Source organism: Ambystoma mexicanum, chromosome 12 (genome assembly GCF_040938575.1).
Source record: "Ambystoma mexicanum isolate Mex_15411 chromosome 12, UKY_AmexF1_1, whole genome shotgun sequence".
Taxonomy (NCBI): domain Eukaryota; kingdom Metazoa; phylum Chordata; class Amphibia; order Caudata; family Ambystomatidae; genus Ambystoma; species Ambystoma mexicanum.
Window position 1 is genome coordinate 52,685,676 of NC_090936.1, and position 22,913 is coordinate 52,708,588.

The following is a 22,913-nucleotide window of genomic DNA, read 5'->3' on the forward strand; positions in this document are numbered from 1 at the left end:
ACTTCAAAATACCTGTCCTTCTAATACCTCTATGGTCATCGTTCTGGTAAAACTCTATCGGGAAGATCAAGGGGTTTGTGAGGCACCCGCCTTGGTGGGTAGGGGGGCAGCGGGATGTTTCCTTGATGATCAATGGGCCAAATACATGGGGTTTAGACGATTCGCCAAGACCTTAGCTGTTCCCATCCAAGGGGTTGATGGCAATCCTCTCAGCTCCGGACCTATAAGGGAGCAAACATATCCACTACTATGCCAGATCTCCACTCATCAAGAAAGACTGAGCTTTGACTTAATCAAGGTGGCTCATTTCCCTATTATCTTAGGATTGCCGTGGTTATGGACTCATAACCCATACATAAATTGGACGGCTGGAACCCTTTTCATGGGCTCGGAATATTGCGTCTCTCACTGTTTTCCACAGAGTTCAAACCCAGTTCCAGTCAATTCCCAGGAGTCTGAAACCGAGCCGCTCACTACAGTTGGCAGTCTATGCCACATCCCAGAATGCCACATGATGTTTCTTCCCGTTTTTGACCACCCACAGTTCTCATCTCTTCCACCCCATCGTAGAGATGATTGCCATATTGAACTTACACCGGACCATCCGATTCCATTTGGTCGAATGTATATGCTTTCCCAAAAAAAAAGAAGGTTCTGAAAGAATATCTACAAACCAATTTAGAGAACGGTCTTATAACCGAATCCAAATCACCGGCAGGGGCATGATTATTTTTCATCCCCAAAAAAGACTCGGACGAGTTGCGCCCGTGTATTGACTACCGAGCATTGAACAAGATCACTATTCCGGATAAATATCCGATGCCACTTATACCAGATATTTTAGAAGCAGTAAGAGGAGCTAAAATATACACTAAGTTGGATCTTCGAGGGGCCTACCATCTCATTCGAATTGCCCCGGGAGACGAGTGGAAGACTGCATTCCGAACACCCTTCGGACATTACGAGTATCACGTCATGTCCTTCAGCCTTTCAAATGCCCCTGCAGTCTTCCAGCGGTTTATGGACCATCTGTTTGCTGACCTACTATTATATTCCGTAGTTATCTATTTGGACGACATTTTGATTTTTTCATCCGATAAGGATCAACATATAAGTCATGTCAATCTTGTTTTGGAGAGATTACAAGCTAACCAGTTGTTTTGTAAGGCAGACACATGTATTTTCCATCAGCCTCAAGTGACATATTTAGGGTTTGTTCTCTCCGCCAATGGAATCTCTATGGATCCTCAGAAAGTGACCGCAGTGATAAATTGGCCTACTCCGAGTAATGTTAAGGAAATCCAGAGGTTTTTGGGTTTTGCAAACTTTTACAGAAAGTTCATCCCCTGCTTTTCTGAGATCGTTCTTCCCTTTACCAGACTTCTATGAAGGAACATTCCCTTCATCTGGAACTCACAGGCCCAAGAAGCCTTCGAATTATTAAAAAAGATTTTTACCACTGCACCCATACTGCTAATCAATCAAAGAGATTCATTTTGGAAACCGATGCCTCACATCATGCAATGGGATCCGTTCTCCTTCAGGAGGACCCGGAGGGCACCGAAAGACCTGTTGCATTCCTCTCCAAGACCTTTGGGCCCTCAGAACTTAATTACTTAGTACTAGAGAAGGAACTTTTGGCCATCAAGCGCTCCTTTGAAGAGTTGAGACATCTGTTACTGGGTTCCTCCCATCCTATTGAGGTGCGCACAGACCATCACAGCCCAAACAGTTAATAGCCGCCAAGCACGGTGGGCTTACTTCTTTTCTCCTTACCGAATCCTTTTTACATTTGTACCCAGAAACCAAAATCTCCGGGCAGATGCCTTATCTCGAAGAGATTCCCCTAAGGTTCGATTCCAGGCAGACCAGATATTTCCGAAGGCAGTTTTTGTGCAAGTGGTGACCGACTTCCTACAAGAGATCCGTCAATCTACTATTGAAAACTAAGAGTTTTGTCAAAGCTTGAAACATGCACATTATCTAACTCTGGATCAGGGTCTGTACTTCAAGGAGGAAAGAGTCCTGGTTCCTTCAGTAGATCTTCAAAAGAAGGTACTTTTTATGTGTCATGATTCGAAGGCAGCTGGGCATCGAGGAATCAGAAAAACACTGGACCTCGTCCAAAGGCAATTCTGGTGGCCTTCGGTGTCCATAGATGTGCGGGACTACGTAACCGCTTGCACTACTTGTTTGCAATCTAAACCATCTCATCAAGTTCCTATGGGCCTTCTTTCACGTATGACTGTACCTACCAAACCTTGGCAAATCATATCAACCGATTTCATAGTGGAACTACCTGCTTCTGAAAATAATACAGCTATCATGGTAACTATTGATTACTTCACTAAGCTAGCCCATTTTTCAGCTCTTCCTGGGATCCCTTCGGCTTCTCAGATGGCCCGTATTTTCATTTCTGAAATCTTCTCTCGTCACAGACTCCCGGAAAGAATTGTTTTCGGACAGGGGAACACAATATGTTTCACAATTTTGGAAGAAGATGTGCTCCATTCTTCAGATCCAAAGATCCTTAAGCTCCGGATATCATCCCCAAACAAATGGGCAGGCTGAGTGCCTAAACCAAACCCTGGAAGGTTATTTGCGATGTTTCGTGACTGCTGCGCAAGATGACTGGGTGGAGTTATTACCCTTAGCAGAATTTGCGTATAATAATTTCATTCATACGGCCCTGAACTCAAGCCCTTTCTACTGTTCCTATGGGTTTCATTCGTCATTTCTGCCTATTGCTTCCCCTTCATCATCACGATTTCCAGGGGTGGATGCTTTGATTGAAGGCATACATCAAAGTCAGAGACTGGCACGGACAGCCTTATTGGAGGCCCAGGAAAGAGTCAAAGGCTATGCAGACCGTAGACGAAGACCTGCACCTCTACTGACAATAGGTGATCGTGTATGGTTATCATCTAAATTTCTACCCCGGCACCTGGTGCCTTCTAAACTATCCCCAAAGTATTTTGGCCCTTTCCTGGTCACCCATCTGGTGGGTGAGGCTGCTGTGCGCCTTCACTTACCTCCCTCGTGGTCCCGTATCCATCCAGTCTTTCATATTTCCCAGATTAAGCAACATGTCTCAGACCAGTTCTCAAGGTCTGCTATTCCACGTCCTCCACCGGTGGACACGTCTACAGGACCTGAATTTGAAGTTTCTGGGATCTGTGATTCACGTTACTACAGAGGGAAATTGCAATTCTTGGTGGACTGGAAAGGTTACTCCCCGGCTGACAGGTCTTGGGAACCGGCCTCTGGGGTCCATGCCCCCCGATTGATCCACCGCTTTTATCGGCTCCACCCGGGCAAACCGGGTTGTCCGCCGTTGAAGGGGGGGCATACTGTCATGACTCCGCTATCCAGGTGGTCGTGGTGGCGGAGGAATCGGCGGCGATATGTGAGTGTCCGTTGCATCCATTCAGGGGCTTATGTTGCACAAGATCCTCCCAAGATGGCGGAACCTTACGGACCTGCACCGAACCAGCCTCCTACAGTGTCTACTGCAGAGGAGCCTCCGCCCCCGAACGGTCAGGGGACCGTATTTCAGGCAGGAACGCAATCCCAGCATTGCATCGCTACTTCGTATACAGATGCTCCGTAAGTTTCGCAACTAAGAACCTCTTCGTGCAGCCTCCTAGCTCTAGGTGCTTTCTTTTCTGCCTACTACCTATAACTTGTATCGTTTCAGAAATCTTACCTGCAAACCCTTCTACCATCCCCGCTCTTCATGTGAATCCGTTACCGCGTTCAGCGGTCAGCCGCTGTTTCTTCCTCTCGGCGAATCAACGCGATCCAAGACAGTACTATGCCCCGCAACAGTAGGAAACACTCCGGGGGCTTTGCGGCTATAACCTGCTTCCTACTCAACCCTCTTTCATTCTGCCCTTAGACTTCACCTCCTTCCTCCCATGGTTTCCATCCTCCAGTTCCACCCTCAGAGCTACGGAACGAAATTGTGATCTCCTCTGGGTTCCTATTCAGGTACACTACATTCTCTCTAGAAATCTCCAACCTGCTGCTTACTCCATCTTTTCCCATTTCTAACCTGTTTCTTTTACATACATTAGACTCCAGCCTTCGCGCCTGTCGTCCGCATTACCAGACTCAAGCCAGTAAACCTTCAGGACTCCACGTTTCGAGGAAGACGCTCCACCAGTCTCCTGAAGAGCAGCAACAGGGTTTTCTACCCCAGAGGGTTTCCCTGGGATTCCTGTAGTGCCCAGTTCCTCCTCTTTGGTAGGCTGGGAACGGTAGGGACCTTGAGGGGATTCTCACAATCTTCTTGTATGCCTCTGCTGACCAGGTTAGTGATTCTGTGACAAAGTTCCTCATTGTGGTATTGGAAGACTCTCAGAGATTTGACAGAGAGCGAGAGTAAACAAGGACAACGAGAGACAGGAGCGAAGGAACCCAGAAGAACGAGAGCTTCTGTGGTAGTTGCAACGCAGGGACCGCTGGGTAAGGAGGAAAGATATACTCCCAGCGGCCCCGCGATACCAGGGAGGATCACGGCATAGGCACAAAGGAGGGACTCGAACCTCCTACCTCTATATCCCAAACTCCAACGCGGAAAAATCTGCGAGTCGGGACGCCTGCGGATGACAGTATGCCCCCTTCCTGTCCGCACCACCCCAGGCTTCCCCGTGTGCAGGCGGTGGAATCTGGTGAGCAAGCGAGGGGCATGAACGTGGGAGGCCGGTTCCCAAGAGTCCTCCGACTCCGGATAACCCTTCCAGGACAATAGGTATTCCAATCTTCCTCGGTAAAACCTAGAGTCTCGAATGTTGGAGACCTCATACTCCACTTGATCAGGTACCTGTGAGGGAGTGTGTCTGGGCACCGGTCTGTAATGGGGATCGGAATAGAATGGTTTGAGGAGAGAGGAATGAAATACAGGGTGAATGCGATTCAGAGAGGGAGGCAGTCTGAGACAGTATGCCACAGGATTAATTTTGAGAAGAATGGGAAAAGGTCCCAAAAAGTGAGGGGAGAGTTTAGAAGGCTGTGTCCATCTGGGCAAAAACCGGGTGGACAACCACGCCTTGTCGCCTGGCTTCCATTCTGGGCATTCTTTGCGATGTTTGTCTGCTCCAATCCTCGTCCGTCTCCTGCTATTCTCCAGGCTCCGCAATGCAGTGGTATGGGCATCCTTGATACAACCCAAGACCTCTTCAGCCGCTGGGGAGTTGGTGAAACTGGGTACCTCAGGTAGAATGGACTTAGGGTGAACACCATAGGTACAAAAGAACAGTGAAAGACCAATGGCAGAGTGTCTGGTATTGTTATAGGAGAATTCCGTCGTAGGGAGTAGGGAAACCCAATTGTCCTGATGCTGAGTGATGTAACATCTCAGATATAATTCGAGAGTGGGTTTAGGCGTTCAGTCATACCATTGGATTGGGGATGGATCCCGAGGAGAGTGCTCTCACAATTCCCAATTGGTTACATAGGGCTGTCCAGAATCTTGAGGTATACTGGCTCCCTCGATCCGAGATTATTTTGTCTGGTAGACCGTGAAGTCTGAAGATGTCTCGTGCAAAAACTTCAGCCATTTTAGTAGCTGTAGGAACCCCCGAGAATGCATCTACGGTGACCATGATGCAAGAACAGGATTCGGACTCAGGAAGGTCTACGATAAAATCCGTAGAAACAAGCCCCCAGGGGCGGGTAGGCATCTCAACTTCAGTCAGCAGCCCCAAGGGTTTTCCTGTCGAATATTTGGACCGGGCACATATCGGACAGGTTTTCACAAAGTCCAGGGTATCTCTTCTCATGGTGGGCCAGTAGAAAGTTCTCGAAATTAGCTCCAGAGTGTTGATTCCCCTGCGGTGACCCGCAAGGCGAGAAGTGTGGCACCAATCAAGGATCTTCTTCCGCAATGGGCCTTCCGGAATATACAGCCGCTTTTTGTAGAACAGCCAGCCATCTTTCTCCTGATAGGGAGAGTTGGTGTGTAATGACAATTGGGGAAGTTCCTGAACCACTGCCGTTCTTACCTTTTGGAGGAAAGAACCCACTAGCGCCAAAATCCGATTGCGATGAAACATGGGTTCGGCAGATATCGAAGCCTTTTCCTTGCTGGAGTCCTTGCATGATAGCGCATCCGCCAGACGGTTGAGAGACCCAGGAATGTAAGAGATCTGAAAATTGTATTGCGAGAAAAGATAGGCCCATCGGGCTTGCCTGGAATTAGAACACTCCATTTCCTGTAGGGCTTTCAGGTTTTTGTGGTCTGTTCTGATAAGAAAGGGATGACGGGCGCCCATAAGCAAATGACGCCATTCATTGCAAGCCAATTTCATTGCTAACAGTTCCTTTTCTAGGACGGAATAGTTCAATTGACTGGGTGAGAGTGTCTTGGACAAGTAGGCTACCGGATGTTCCACACCATTGACAGCCTGGAGCAGTACCGCTCCATTGGCAATGGCCGAGGCGTCGGTCTCCAGAATGAAAGGTAGAGTCTGGTCAGGGTGTTGGAGAATTGGAGCTGAGCAGAAGAGGTTTTTGAGCAGCTTGAAACTGTTCTCGGTATCGGGCGACCAACAGTACGGGGAGGCCTCCTTCTTAAGTAAGCGAGTAATAGGGTACACTACTTCAGAGAAGTTAGGAATGAACCTTCGGTAATAGTTAGAGAGCCCCAGGAATCTCTGCACCTCTCGGACAGAAGTGGGAGCGGGCCATTCGAGAATGGCCTTAACCTTCCTCTGATCCATGTCTATCCCTTCTTCTGATAACTGGTAGCCAAGGTATTGCACAGAAGGTACCGCAAAACTGCATTTTTCAGCTTTGACTAATAGTTCGTTCTCTTGTAGGCGCTCTAGTACTTGAGTGACGTGAATGATGTGTTCCTTCAGGTTGGAAGAGAAGATGAGAATATCATCCAAATAGATGATAACGGACGTGGAAAGCATGCCAGAGAACATTCTGTCCATAAATCTTTGAAATACTGCAGGGGCGTTTACCAGTCCAAATGGTATTACCTTAAACTCATATAGGCCGAATGGGGTGCGAAATGCCGTTTTCCACTCGTCACCCTTGGTTATTCGGAGCAGATGGTATGCATTCCTGAGGTCGAGTTTAGTAAATATCCTGGCTCCTTGTACAGCCTCAATGATATCGGAGATCAATGGCATGGGATAGCGATCTCGGATAGTCACCTTATTTAGGCCCCTGTAATCTACACAGGGTCTAAGATCAGTAGAGTCCCTTTTCTTGATGAAGAATAAGGGGGCTCCTGCAGGAGATTTCGAATGCTGAATAAGCCCATTCTTCAGGTTTGTGTCCAAATATTTCCGCAACACCCGCTTCTCCATGTGTGTCAGGGAGAACATTCTTTCGAAAGGAACTAGGGCGTTGGGTACCAAATTTATGGTACAGTCTTCTGGCCGATGAGGCGGCAGTTTGGAGTGAAGGCTTTCTTGAAAAACTTCAGAGTACTTCGAACAATAGTTAGGTAGCGCGTAAACCCCCACATAGTCAGAGGTGAGAGTAGTAACTGGTTGAAGGTCCTTCTGACTCTTCTGCAGAAGACAGTGTTCAGTGCAATATGAAGAACAGAAACTCAGCTGGTTTTTTGTCCAATCAATTTGGGGATTGTGTCTGCGAAGCCATGTGATACCTAATATTATGGCAAAATGTGCAGCCCTGATGATGTCAAATCTTAGTTCTTCAGAGTGTTGGAAAATTGCTAAGGATAGGTCCTTGGTGGTATGAGTAATGAGTCCGGACGATAATGGAGAGCCGTCAACTCCTATCTTCTGACCTTCCTTCCGGGGTATCCTGCGTATACCGACCTGGTCGGCCCATGGGGTATCCACAATCCAACAATGCTAGAGTCTCCACTTGCTTGTTGTCTACCTTGAGGATCGCTGAAACAACCATGAGTCTGGAGTCTTCCTTGGAGTTGGAGGACGAAACGGTAAGAGAAACATAGGGACGAGTACACAGAACTGGAAACCCCCGGACACTAGTCCCTATTGATGCCGAGGGTGTTCGTTTCCCTGCGTCTTGCTCGGCAGTTCAGTGCAGTCTTTTAGAAGGTGTAGATCCGACCCACAATAAGCGCAGAGCCCCTTTTCTCTTCTTCACCGTCTTTCGGCGGCAGTCAGAGGTGCTCTAGTGGAGCCGATCTGCATCGGTTCTTCTGAAGCGGCAGCAGGAGAGCGACCAGGGGGAGAATATGATCGAGAATCTGAGAGGAATCCTGAGCCTCGTTGCTTGCGTCTTTCCGTCTTCCTTTCTTGGAGGCGATATTCGATGTGTAGCGTCGCACTGAGTAAATCCGAGAAAGTAGGAGAGCGGGGTGATCTGGCTAACTCATCCTTGATTTCCTATTTCAAACTCCTCCTAAAAATGGCATATTGTGCAGGTTCTGGCCAGCATGCGCCAGAAGCTACTGTTTTGAAAGACGAGATATATGACAGGACGTCCAAAGAACCTTGCCTTACATCCAACAACTCTTCAGATGCAGTAAACGACAACTCTGGACGTTCAAAAGTCTGCCTCAGCGAATTTTGGAACGCTGCGTAATCTTGAAGAATAGCGTTGTTGTTGGTGACCAGCGGAGTGGCCCAGGTCAGCGCATTTCCGGTCATGTTAGAGATTAAGAAGCCGACCTTTGCTTGGTCTGTAAAGAAGGTGCGAGGTCGGAAAGTGAAGTAGACCGTACACGCCTCTAGAAATTCCTTCACCTTCTTGGGGGCACCATCAAACTTTCCCGAGGATAGTGCCGTAGGCGGTAGTTCTGGAGGAGGGGGCTCCCTGGCTGATACCATTTGTCTAAGGAGGGCGTTCTCAGCCTTGACCCCCTGGAGTTCCTGGGACATTGCTTGAATAGCCTTCCAAAGTTCCTGCACTTGCCCTTTGGCCGACATCGTGACTTTCTTTGGCGTTGCAAACTGTGACAGGTTAAGTGCCTGGCTTCCCTTCTCTCCCCCCTCTGTCGAGCTCTCCTCACCTGAACTGCCGGAATTGCTGTCGGGGTCCTGCAGATGCCTTCGAGTCAGGTAATCTCTCTCCTTTTTTCAATGAGCTTGCTTGTCACGGAGGGAGGCCACCGTGACCGCTGAGGCAAACAGCTGTCCGAGGGCCCCTCTTCCGGAATCAAGCCGGAATGAGGGAAAAAAACCCAAATGGGGAAAAACCCTTGTGTCTCCTATGGTCCGCAGGAAGGTGTGTCCCAACTGAGAAATGGGATTCCAGGTGAGACGGAGGAAGATCTTGCACAGGATCTGTCTGGTAGCTCTGTAAACAATACTGCCGGGAAGCAGGAGAGTTCTGCAGCGTAGGAGTGGAGAGCCAAAGGGCCGGAAAACACCCTGGAAAACACCCACCAGCCAAGGCAACCAGAGGATGGAAGGCCAGCGGTAAGATAAGCAGCAGAAAGAGGTTCCCGCAAAGAAACAGGGAGAGAAGAGGGAAACAAAGAAAAAAGGGGTGGCGCCTATCCGCGAGGACGGGGCCGCAACAGCAGAGACCAGGAACCGCCGAAAGGCAGCGAGCATAGAAAACTGGAGGAGAGAGCAAGGTAAGTGACAGGGAATTCCGCTAAGAGCGAGAGCGAGAGTAAACAAGGACAACGAGAGACAGGAGCGAAGGAACCCGGAAGAACGAGAGCTTCCGTGGTAGTTGCAACGCAGGGACCACTGGGTAAGGAGGAACGATTTACTCCCAGCGGCCCCGCGTTACCAGGGAGGATCACGGCATAGACACAAAGGAGGGACTAGAACCTCCTACCTCTATGTCCCAAACTCCAACACGGAAGAATCCGCCAGTCGGGACGCCTGCGGATGACACGATCGTACAAAACCGATCCAGGCCATGCAGTAATTGCAAAGGCACAGGAACCTTGCTATCTCCTTTACCAAAGCGGGTCTGGGGGTGCCACGTATCAATGCTGCCCTATCAGGTAGTATCCTCTTCCCATTCACTGATATAAACTGCCCCAAATAAATTACTTCCTGCTGGCAATATTGGAATTTGGCCTTGCCAACATTGTACCCTTTACAAGCTAGTAATTGAAGCAGTGCAACTGGGTCTCTTCGGCAAAGCTGTTCATTATCAACACACACTAGCAGGCTGTCTACATACTGGATAATCGTGTTGGTACCTGAATATTCCCTAAATCAGCATGCAGCTATCTGTTAAATATACTCAGGCACTCCTAGTACCCTTGAGGTAATCTAGTATGCTTGAACCTCCTCTGTCCCAGCGTAAATGCCCTAAGGTAGCTCGACTCTGGATGAAGTGGAATTGAGAAAAATGCATTTTTCAAATCTACCACAGTTAAATATGTAGCCTCCTTGGGGATGCTGCATAAAATCATTGCAGGATTTGGAACCACTGGAAACTCTTTCTATACCGCATCATTTAACGGGCGCAAGTGTTGGGTCATTCTCCAACTGCCCCGGTTGATTTTTTGACCGGATATATCGCTGTATTACACTGGGACGTAGATGGCCAGATAATCCCCTGGTCCAGGAGAGCCGGTATGGTCTTTCTGCCTTACTCCCCCTCTCTTGACAGTGGATATTGTTTTATACCTTCAACGTCCATTTTGAGCAATATTTCCCCTTATTTCCACTCACCCACCCCTGTTCCTAGAGCACTTACTGCCCTTCCTGTTTCTGTGGATGTATGTAACCTCTGTAGCCTCACCTTCTCTTTCTCCCTTATCGCACTTATCAGTTCTCTGTCTCTGTGCCTCCACTTCATTACCTTGATCCTGAAAAATGTGGACATGTGTTCCAAAACACTCTTATTTTGCGAGCCCTGCCCTGGCCATGGGCAGGGCATCCGTGCTCCTCCTGTCTCCACGATTCCCTGCTTATGATATTTTAGCACCCTGTATACTACAGTGGCAGGACCATATACATGTGCTTATACATGTGTTCTATTGGTGATCCTCCCCCCCATGCTAATGATATCTATCCCTTACCAGCCCTCTAAAGCCCCTTTAATGTGCTGCGCATTCTGCCGCTTACTTATGACAATAAAAACAAAAGAACGAACCCCCACCCTTCCATACGCACACATGCCGGTCCAAGAGATCAGGAAAACACCACACAACATGCCGACTCACAAGATTAACGCCCCTTCAAGGGCCTGCTTCTTCACCCACAAAACACTACTACCACAAACTGAACGAACGCGCTACTATTACAACTGCTTCTTGTTCTAGGCCTACTACTTATATGAGACCACGACTTTGTATTTTCAAGAACCTCCTTTAAATATTATTCTGCCTCGTGGTAGCACCTTCCCTCCCCTTCCAAGGAGGGATCCCTTGCCTTACCTTGTAATGCCTTACCTTTACCTTACCAAACCAATCAACTAATAGTACAAACTTTCACTAGCAATAACCCTATCCTCATCCATGTCACATCAATGACCTTGTTGTCCACGTCCTCACACCATTCACACTTCACCATGCATCTATCTCCTACTTGTTATCTCTTACAAAAGAGTCTACTCACATGTACGTGTTTTCCCAAACTCTTCCGTCACAGGGTTCCAACACCGGCCTGCACTCTTCTCAGAGCCGTGCCCCGCTTCAAAGAGCAGAGAGGACTTTTCTTAAAATGGCGCCTACTATACCACTCGGAAAACACATGTTATTTTGGGGCTGGTCGCTGTAGGTGGGCGGGGCTCCTCTGCAGCAGTGGCTTGGAAGCTTCCACAGGTATTGGGGCACTGGGATCACGTCAGGGTCACCAATTGAAAGTAAGCCCCTGAACGCTGACACCAGAAAAAATACAACCCGCTATGGAAGAAAGGCCCACGTCAATCTTGTAAGGATAACAAGTTTTAATCTCATGCGCAGATGAGAGAGCAACAGCAAAGCACTCTGCTGCCAAGAACGTTCTGCAACAAGATGTCCAAGCAGAAACATTTAAGGTAAAAACATTGTCATAATGACGCAATACATGTGGTGACAACCCGCGTGGCTGATTGGATGGTCCCTATACAGGTGCTGCCTTTATCCATATGGGATGGCAGTTTCTTGGTCCCAGCTCAGGCTGTCCGTCTTCCATCACGTGGGCGGCTCGGCTTCTTCTCACGTCGAAGGTCAGACAACAAATTAATTATACTCCTAATGTATATCACTCATGCACTCATACCTTGCACTTGTCAGGCTTCAAAACAGACGCACAGGAGGTTTTGAACTATAATGTATCCCTCCCAGCACCTCTCAATACAACTCACACGATTGTTGCTGCAATGATACATCCTGTCCAGCTTCTTTGAACATTTCAGGACTTGTTACTTTGGGGTTGATGGTCAAAGGGCACAAGGTGTCATGGAATTCGGGGATCTTAGGGATTAGTGAGGTATATGGGCTATAACTTGTGGTCACTCAGGAATGGGCCAGGTCATGCTTTGGCCAAAGTGAGATAACATTTACACCAGACACCGGCCTCTGATCGCAGACTTGCAGGGCACATTCCTCTTGGGTGAAAGACACAGCTTCGCAACACTTTCGAGAACAATGAACAAACAGTGTAGCGAGTGGGGGTGTGAACTGTCCTCATGGGAGCTCGGGCATGACTCGAGATTTCCATTGCCTCGTGGATTTGGGTCTAGTGCATGCAATGCCACCTTTAACGTGCTTACCCCGCAAGCCTTCTCTTCTACCTAGGAATGTTAATATCTACGCAAAATAGTGATGCCGCCCGCACATTGGGAGTTGCCTTTGCCCTTTTCAACCCAGACCCGCGAAGCCTCCGATAAAGGAAACATAAGACTGGGAATCGCAGCTGGAGAATGGTGTGACGGATGTCAGTGGTACATGGAACCCTCCCGCACTATTAGCCGTGGCGGAGGGACGCAGTTGCCCTTGTGGTACCATCCTTGACTCCAGCGGCAAAAGAAACTCCAATGAGTTCAGCACAGCCGGCGAGTCATAAGAACCTGATACTGGACCGTACTTTGTTAGGCTCAAGGTTGCAGTGGCAACACCATAAGATTAATAGAAAGAGGTATTTTTGTGAACGAACCTGGTACCAGGGACAAAGTGGTCTGGCGCCACATGGGTTCTCATCTGAAGGTCTCTAGCTAGTACCCCTCTCCTGAACAAAGAGAATGGGATATTACAAATGTATTGAAACTACATGTAGCAAGAGGCCAGCGTGAGGTGTCAAGATGGTCATACAAGGGCAAGCCGTACCTTGTATAATCGAAAGTCCTTGATATGTTGCAGAAGTTTTGATGCTTGTGAAATTGTGAATCCGACTGAGGGAATTGTGAAACAGGCTTTTGCACCCGGCTGAGGGGGAACACTGTGCGAACTCTGATTTTGTGAAGCCCGCACATGCCATAGACACTAAGAGTGAGCCGGCGAGAGATGATCGCCCTTCGGAAGTCTCTGTTTAAAATTGGCCAGTGCTTTGGAAGGTCTGAGCCCAGATGAGGGGGACCTAACTAAAACTAGCTGGTTGTTTAAAAAGACATTGAGATTTTTGAATATTACAAGTGAGGTGATTGCATTGAACGGCGGTAGTGAACCCGACTGAGGAACGTCAAGAGAAAAGCTAAGGGAAGTGAATCCCACAATGTGAAGAAGCTAAGTGAACTACATTGTGACAACAAGTATGTACCCGACTGAGGGATGTCCACAGTGAGTGGTTGGTTTGTGCCCGACTGAGGGAGGCTGGCGACTGATAGAAGGATCGGAGCCTGGCTGAGGGGGATCCAAGGGTGAAGGGTAATCACTCGACGTGAAGATTAGCAGAAGGACCTTTTGTTTTGTTGTTTTTGGCATATCAGGCCCTCTGAAGCAAGAGACTTTGCATGAAAAGAGACTTGGCCACAGAAGCCCCTGATATAGGAAAAAGGAATGGGAAGCTCGTACTAGAGAAGCCCAGGAGTGTGCTGTGCTTGAGAGTCCCGTCTTGTCCCGTGCTAAAACATGGGGAAGGAAGACCTTGGCCATAACATCCTGACTTATCATTTTGTGAACACTTTTTTCTTTTCTTGTGAACATTATCTTACACTATTTTGTAGCACAGCGGTATGGATTGGCAATAGCTTTTTTTTAATGTATAGGCCCTTTTTTTTTGACTGGGCTCTGCTAGGACTGTATTATTATTATTTGATGGTCGTAGCTTGCTCCCATCGTAGATTTAGGCTAGGCGTTTATCTCACCCCTTTTACAGTTTAATAAACACCCTTGCACTGTGATCACTTTTGTCGGTCTTACTTTGATACCATGCCTTCCTTACAAATGTTACAATCCAGAGCGTTACATTTACTTCGAGTCATTGGGCCTCATTACAGGTCCGGCGGTAACCGTGACAGTGCTACGGGCAGGTTGCTGCTGGACCTGTAAATTGTTTACCGGTACCTGACTTCCTGGTGCCACCGCAAGATTACAACCCTGGCGGCCTGGAAAGTCTATACGGGAATGGGGACCACAGAAGCACCGGCACCGTTCTTAACATTGCAGGTGCTTCCATGACGGGTCTGACCTACGGGTCCGGAAACAACAGTGCGGGTAAGCTTACCGGCACCGTTGTTTCTGGACCAGCAAACTTAGAATGAGCCCACTGTCATCCATTCCATAGTTGTGCATCGTAATTGCGCAATGACGTCATCATGTCTACTACATGTTAGTGCTAACAGTGTGCCTGGTGGTCTCTCAGGAGCAAGAAGAGGTACACTGCCAACCAGTGAGAATACGATCCACTGGTGGAAATAACCACTCAGTGAAAGGTATACCCCCTGGTGGAAGTGCTACTTGAGACACCTCCTAACAGCTAGCGTGGATCATAGGATGCAGCAACTGTAGGGGATGACAAAGGAGGAACATAAAACGCTTGATAGAATTGAGGATAGTAATATAATAGAGAAGAATTAGCATAGTACCTGGGGTTAAAGGATGATAGCAATGAAGAGCACAGAAACAAGTAATCCTTTCCAGCAGAGATCATCTACGAAATACCCCTGTAGTCCAGAAATCAAACCTAACTAAATACCTAAGTAACTTTCCAAAGAAAAACAAGATATGTTACATATCCGGGATCTGGAGTGTTTCGGTCACAGCAACCATTGTGAGAACGCTGCCAATGCGTCTAGCCGCGGCAGATATGGTGTTCTGGTCATGATGCAGATCACGTGAGCGCAACACCGTAGAGGAAAGGACACTGGTGTGTCCTAGCCAGCTGTATGTCTTCCGTATAAACACAGAGGGAAGAGTCTCCTTGAAGTGACTTGCCGTGTTCCCTGTAATCTCCAGGGGAGTCCATGCGCAGCTGCGTAATATGCTGGGAAGCGGACGGGACGCTTTTCTCTAATAGGTACGCTCCTAACAGTATTCCCCCCTCGAAAAAGGAAGTCCCAACAGGTCTGGGTTTGTCAGTATATTTGGCATGGAATCTTTGGAGGAATGCAGGGGCATTCATATCCCTTAATATAAACCATGATCTATCTTCCTTAGCATAACCTTTCCAGTTTACAAGGTATTGTACATCATTTCTGTGTTTTCGTGAATCCAATATGGACTGGATCTCGTATTCCTCCTGAGGTCCTACAGTAGGGGGGACCCTTTCCTACATCATGAGGATACCACATGGATCTGGAAGTAGGCTTCAATAGGGAAACATGGAAAACTGGATGCAATTTGTACTGTGAAGGTAGATCTAATTCCATAGCCACAGCGTTGATAATGCGTTTAATAGAAAAGGCAACCATGAACCTTGGTTTAAACGTTTTATAACATGCAGGAATTTGGATATGTTCTGTGGAAAGCCATACCTCGTCCCCAATATTAAATTCAGGCGAAGGCCTTTGTCTTTTCTTAGCATATAATTTAGCATTATTCTTGGCCGCAGTCAAGTCGGTCTTGGCAATAGTGAATGCTGAAGAATTCTGGTCCACGTGGTCCCGGGCAGCTGGGACTGGACTATTTCTGGGAATTCACAAAGGGGAAGAAGTGGGATATTGCCCCGAGAATAAATGAAATGGGGTGGTTTGTATAGCAGTATGAAAAGAGTAATTATAGGCAAATTCCGCTAGAGGTAAAAGATCGATTCATCTTGTTTCTATCTCGGTTAAGTAGCATCTCAAGTATTGGCCAATAGGCTAATTGGCTCTCTCGCTTTGGCCATCATTTTGGGGGTGGTAAGCTGAGGAATAGTCCATTTGAATACCTAGTAATTTACTGATTTCCCTCCAAAACGTTGAAATTAATTGGGACTCTTGATCAGTGATGATGTTTCGTGAAAGGCCATGTAGCCGATAAATATTGTGGAGGAAGCATAGCGCCAGGACTGGGGCTGTAGGCACTCCTTACATAGCTATAAAATGTCGCAATTTGGAAAAGCTGTCTATAACTGTGAGCATTAAGGTTTTGCCTTGATCACGGGGAAGGTCACTGGTAAAGTCCATAGAACACGATTGCTAAGGATGATTGGGAACCAGTATAGCATGTAAGAGTCCCATAGGTTTTTGTTGGGGTGTTTTGGGTCTGGCGCAAATGGCACATGTAGAGACATAGGGCCTCATTACGAGGTGGGTGGTAAGGGCTTAACGGCGCCGGTAAAGGTACCGGAGCTTTTAACCCCTTACCGCCCCATTACGAGGTCGGCTCGCGGGACCCGCTAAAGACGCCTGGTTTTACCAGGCGTCCTTAGCGGGTCCTGCGAGCAGCCCAGGATGCTAACAACGGGCCCGTCATTAAAGGGCCCGTTGTTAGCATCATCCCCATTCCCATTGAGCCCTATGGGGCTGAAATGGCAATTGGGATGTACCGGGTCTGGGTTCCCTGAATGGGGAAATACCGGGCCCTGCAAGGTTGGAATAGCCCGGTACTTTCCCATTCAGGGGAACCCGGACCCAGCCCATAGGGTCTCATTACAAGTTTGCTGGTCCGGGAACTACGGTACCGGTAATCTTGCCGGTACCGTAGTTTCTGGACCGCCAAACTACGAATTGTGCTTGCGGGTGCCTTTCTGCCCGCTAGGACGGACCTGGCGGGCAGACCGGCACCCGCGAGCACAGCATGCCGCATGCACCGGCACCATTCACGAATGGTGCCGGTGCATACAGCTTCCCCATTCCCATTGAGCCCTATGGGGCTCAAATGTGAATGGGGGAAAAGAAATTCTGGCGCCCTGGAATGGACAATTACCGGGTCTGCCAGGGTTGTAATACCCTGGTAATTGCCCATTCCAGGGCGCCGGAAAAAAATTGACTCCGGCGCCAACCGTACCTGTATTACAGGCACGGCTGTCCTCCAGGGTCATAATGAGGCTCATAGTCATTGATATCCTTTCGCGTGGTATTCCACCATGCTTATATGAAGACGTTTTGGAGTGTTTTTTGTATTCCAAAATGTCTGGTACATGGTTTGTTGATTTGATAACGAGGGAACCCAACATCTTTTTTCTTGTAAGCCTTGATGTTCCTGTTCTTTTTTTAAAAACAGGTTTTATTGGTTTTATGTTTTTTTTTAACAATTTTTATTATGTTTATTAACAACACTCCAAACACTACAAACATTGAGGACATTGGCATGTGAGCTTCACATCTTTATGTTCACATGTTGTGCATCACAGTCCTCTCCCCTCCCGCCCCCTGAACTCGAGCCCCTGCTTCGATGCCATCAGCTTGCATATCTCCGGGCTTGTCTTCCTCGTTAGTCACCCTCTTATCGTCTTCACTAAGATCGGCCTGGGAGGGTCCCACCATCGTGGCCACCAGTTGTCTCCATGCTATCAGGGGTCCTGCTTCCCCCTCCCCGCCCTTACTGATTGCTTCATACCAGGCTACTGTTTCTGCGTCTGCCCACTTTAGGAGGTCATCCTACCACCTCTCTATTCTGGGTCGTTGGACTGCCTTCCAGCCCATTGCGATTCTCCGTTTGGCCAGGATGTAGGCCAGGTCTTTCATCTTACTGATGTGCTTCAGGTTGCGTGGTCTGGCAAAGCCCCCCAGCATGCATGCCCAAACTGACTCCACCTCCAGTGCAATCCCTTTATCAGCCAGGCATAGCTTAACCTCTGTCCAGAACCTACCCACCTCAGGGCAAGCCCAAAACATGTGTGTCATCCCAGCTTCCACCTCCCCACACCTTGGGCATTTCTGTGTCACTGAACTTCCAAACCTGGCTATTTTGTTAGGGGTCATATATGCCCTATGAGTAACATATAACTGGATCTGCTGTAGCCTCGTGTTTCGGGACACCTTCCTGTGGTACCTCTGAGCCCCCTCCCATTGTCCATCCTGCATAGGTTCTCCCATTTCCTCCTCCCAGTCCCGCCTCAGTTGGAGTGGCTCCTTGCCGACCCTAGACATCAGTAGTTTGTATATGCGGGATATTTCGTTCCCACCCTCCAAGATATCATACATCGCCTCCATGACCTCATCGGGTTGCTCGGCTAGCACTGCTTCAGGCCACCTTTCACGCACCCGTTTGGTAATTCTAGTATAGGTGATATATTGGCCTTTGTGCACCCCAGTATCCTCCATTAATCTCTGGAAGTCTAGTGCCTCCCCCTCCTGCCATACATCTCTGAGGGTCGCAAGGCCCATCGGTTCCCGGTATCTACGGATCGCTCTTATCATTTGCAAGTCCTCCCCACATAGCGCCACAAGCGGCACCTGCAGGAAGCATGGGGTCGGGTTTCCCACTATCTGCCATGCTTTGCTCCACATTTCCCAGCCCAGTGACAATAATCTTGCACTTCCTTGCAGCTTGGATTTAGGCAACCACACCACCTCTCTTAGGAAAAAGGGGGCGGTGTCTTTGTACAGTAACCTGGCTTCGGCCGTCTCTTCTTCGGACAGCCACCTAGCCACATACTGGAGCTTTCCCGCCAGGTAGTATACCTCAAAATTTGGTAAGTTTATGCCCCCCCTGTCACATGAGTTTTGTAACTTCCAAAGGGCCACCCTATTCCTGGAGTTATGCCATAAAAAGCCCCTGCATAAGCTGTGTAGTTTTGCAAAAAAACATTTGGGGGTTATATACGGGATGTTCGTGAAAAAGTGTAGCAATCTCGGCAGGACCACCATCTTGATCAAAGCCGCCCTACCCACCATGGCAAGGGGTAGCCTGGACCAAAACCCCATGCTATTCTTTATGCCTTTCACTGCCCTTTCTGTGTTGTATCTGTGTTCTTCCTCGGCCGTGTGATATATGTCAATTCCCAAGTATCGGAATGTCCTGGTATGCCAGGGTATCGGCAAGACTGGTAGGTTCCTATGCAGGGCCCACCTGTATCTCCCCAAAGGGAACATGCTTGATTTCTTGGGGTCTACTGCTATGCCCAAGAGAGTGGCGTAGCGTTCCATCACCTCCAGGACGTATTGTAGGTTTTCTTCTGGGAAGCGCAAGCATAGCAGTGTCATCAGCATACAATGATATGAGGTGTGATCCCCCCTTTGTGGGGTTCCCTATCTCCCCATATTGTTGTCTGAAGCAGATTGCCAGTGGTTTTAGGGCGAGGATGTACAGCATGGGCGACCAGGGGCAGCCCTGTTTAGTGCCCCTACTAAGTTGCCATTTGTCTGAGATTATTGCGCTAGTTTTAACCCTGGCGATTGGGGAGCTATATACCATTTTGGCCCACCTTAGGTACCCCAGCCCCATCCATATTCTTTCAGGGCCACTAGCAACCACGGCCACCTCACAGAGTCGAAGGCCTTAATATTTATTTATTTACTTATTTATTACCTTTGTTATACGCCCAGACACGGGGGTATCAGGGCGTAGTTACAGACAGTGGAAGAATGCAATCTTAGAAAGTACACAGAGGTACACAGGAATAGCAGTCAATAATATACAATAATATGCAAGGCAGTCAATAATATACAACAAAATGCAAAGCAGTCAGATATGTACAGTTAATTGGAGCGGATTAGTGCTCTAGTTCAGTTAGAACTTATTGAAGAGCCAAGTCTTCAGGAAGCTTTTGAATTTAGGGAAGGAGGTTTCGTTCATAATGTGGGTAGGTAGCGCATTCCAGTGTCTAGGTGCCAGTGTTTTGAAGCTACTACCCCCTGCTTTCTCTCTTTTGTATCTGGGGGTTTCAAGGTATGCATCCAACGAGACTATTACCATTTCGCCGGGGTCCTTCTCTGTCTGTTCAATGATATGATGGAGTCTCCTATGATTGTCGGTTATATTCCTGCCTGGGACGTAGCCTGTTTGATCGGGGTGTATCAGTTTGCCTATAACCTGTTTGAGCCTGTTTGCCAACACGGCTGTGAGGATATTGCTGTCTTGGTTGAGCATTGATAGGGGCCTATATGCCCCACAATCCATGCTTGGCTTGCCCGGTTTTAAGAGCGGAATGACCACCGCCGTTCCTCAGGGACTCTGGTAGACCCCCTCGTTCAAACGCCTCATTTAGCATGGCAAGCAGCAGGGGGAGCACATCCGACCTGTATGTCTTGTAAAATTCGCTTGGGAGCCCATCCGACCCCGGAGCCTTGCACGTGGGTAGGTGCTGGATCACTGTCTCTAATTCGTCTAATGTGATTGGGGCATCCAGGTCCTCCTGTTCCTGATCGTTTAATTTGGGCAATCCTATGTCTTCCAGTGTTTCCTGAATCTCTTGACCCATCTCCTCCCCCGTGTCCTCATACAGGCATTTATAAAATCTGAGGAGCCCCTCATTGACTCCCTCTTGGGTATCCCAGGTCTGGCCTTCTTCCCCCTTTATCTCCCTGACCAATGGACGTGGTGTTTCATTTTTGTATAACCATGCCAGCAGCCTTCCCAGTTTATCACCCTCGCATGTTGCCTTTCGATATATTTTTTGTCTATTTTGTTTGTTGTTTGTTTATTCACTTATTACGCGCTCCAGACCCGGAGGTAATAGGGCTCGGCAGTATGAAGGTGCAAAGTTTACTTGGTTACACAATATACCCAATAAACAGGTATAGTAGGAGTTACTGTAGATACAAAGCACAGTTCAGTGTATGTATAAAGCAGCAGCAATATAGATGCAATGATATATAATATACACATATTACGAATATGTACAACGTAACAACTATTCACCCTATGGAACCCCGGGCTCGAAGGTAGGATAGGTACATATGAGTTTCAACAATATACAAAGTTCAAATATGCAGGTTACCACATGTTTGACCTCGGGTCACAGTTCGACTCACATAGTAGATTCTCATGTGTTTCGGTAGGGAGGGTCAGAAACTATGGGTCAGATAAGGTAATGTGTTTTATGGCATTCTTCCTGAAGGATGAGAAAAGTTGGTCCCTTGATAGTTCTTGTGGGATAGAGTTCCATAATGTCACTGCCTTTACAGGGAAGCTATTACCACCAATAGTGGTGAGCCTATATCTAGGTATAGTCAGGCAATTAGTATTCCCAATTCTAGTTGGTCTGGGAGAGAATCTTCTCTGGAATATATCTGAAAGGTAGCTAGGGGTGGCATTGTTAAGAGCTTTATGGGTCAGCGACAGTGTTTTAAGATGAATTTTGTTGCCTGTAGATAGCCATTTATGTTGACGTCTGAGGGATGAAATGTGAGTCCTTTTAGTAGTACCTAGGGCTGCTCTTAAGGCATTATTTTGTAATATCTGGAGCTTCCGAATGGTTGTTTTGTTGACCCCACTATATAGGGCATTACAATAGTCGATTCTAGAGAGTATTAAGGCTCTGGCTAGGATCAGGCAACTAGCGTAAGAGAGGAAGGGTTTACCTGCTCTTAGCAACTTGCACGTGTAAGCTGTGGATGAATTTAGGGCTTTTATCTGTTTATCAAAAGACAAGGTAGAATCCAGATAGAAACCAAAGGTTTTTACCTCCTTGGAGACTTTGATGGTGTTCCCGTCGATATTGAATGAGGAGAACTCCTGACCTAGTTTTTTGATGTTGGCCTGTGATCCCAAAATTAACAGCTCAGTCTTATCATCGTTCAAGCATAGGCCATGAGTGGCCATCCACGCTTGGATGATAAGATATACCTTGTTCACCAACTCTGTGTCTTTACTGTGATCCCCAGAAAGCGGGAGGAGAATCTGAGTGTCATCTGCATAGTTCGTGTAGGAGACACCCAGAAGGTCCAGATCATCAAACAGGGGTTTGGTGAAGATATTGTAGAGGGTCGGCGAAACTCAAGAGCCCTGAGGAACCCTGCACAAAATAGGGGTCGGGTCAGCAGCTGCCGGGGGAGAGAAAACTCTCATCGTTCTTTCACTCAGGAAGGATTCAATCCAGCTGATAGCCACCGGGGAGAAGTGGGCGGCAGATTCCAGGTGTCTGCAGAGGACCTTGTGATCGACCAGATCAAATGCGGCTGAGAGATCAAGTAAGAGCAGGAGTACTGTCCTCCCTTTGTTTCTCAGCTCATCTATTTGTGATTTTAAATCGATCAGATTAGGGCTGTCTCCGTACCATGTAGTGGACGGAAGCCAGATTGTCTGCTACCTAGGAGTTTTTACAACTCAAGGTGTTTTTGAATTTGGTTATAGGCAGCTTTATCCAATATTTTGAGTAGAAATGGGACCGTGGTGATAGGGCGGTAATTAGTGGGGATAAGGGGATCTAGTGGCTGTTTCTAGAGCACCGAAGATTGTTTGAGATTGGCAGGGATAGTGCCTGTAGCAAATGAGGCATTGATTAGTTTAGTAATGAATGGAGATAATTCTCTAGCAGCATCTTTTATAAGCTGTGCTGGGCACATGTCACCTTTGCAATTAGAAGGTTTCAGTGACAAGATTATTTTTTCTACTTCCAATGTAGACATTTTGGAAAAGTGGAATATATTATTATGTACTGCCGGTGATGCACTGGGCAGAGAGTCTTTTGACAAACCTTGTAGATTCAGAACTTCTTTTTTCTGCTGAATTTTATTTTGGAGTGTGTTAATTTTATTCGTAACGCATGTTGGATGTCTGCACACCAAGATTTGTCTTTAGTGCAGATATCAGGTATAGC